The sequence below is a fragment of the Cicer arietinum genome, chromosome 7 (genome assembly GCF_000331145.2).
Source record: "Cicer arietinum cultivar CDC Frontier isolate Library 1 chromosome 7, Cicar.CDCFrontier_v2.0, whole genome shotgun sequence".
Lineage (NCBI taxonomy): Eukaryota > Viridiplantae > Streptophyta > Magnoliopsida > Fabales > Fabaceae > Cicer > Cicer arietinum.
The window spans coordinates 25,745,252-25,745,559 of NC_021166.2; positions in this window are offsets into that span (position 1 = coordinate 25,745,252).

Sequence of the window (308 nt, forward strand, 5' to 3'; positions counted from 1 at the left end):
AATAAAAATTAAACAGCAAGTTTGCAAAAACCTTCCAAAAGTAAGAAAAAACAAAATGAACCCCATGATTAGAAAACTACAACAAGTCCTTCAAAAGATTACAAGTAAAACAAATGAACCTATAATTAACAATAAACAAAAGAAATTGTCATCCTTTAGAATGAAATCTGAACAACTCCTTGTACAAAAATTAGTCAGCAAAACACATTCATAACTCAAGGAAGAAAAAAATGACATCAAATCTTCAAGGTGATTTGTATCTCTTTTTTATCAACCTTTAAAATCAGAAGAAAATATATATATATATA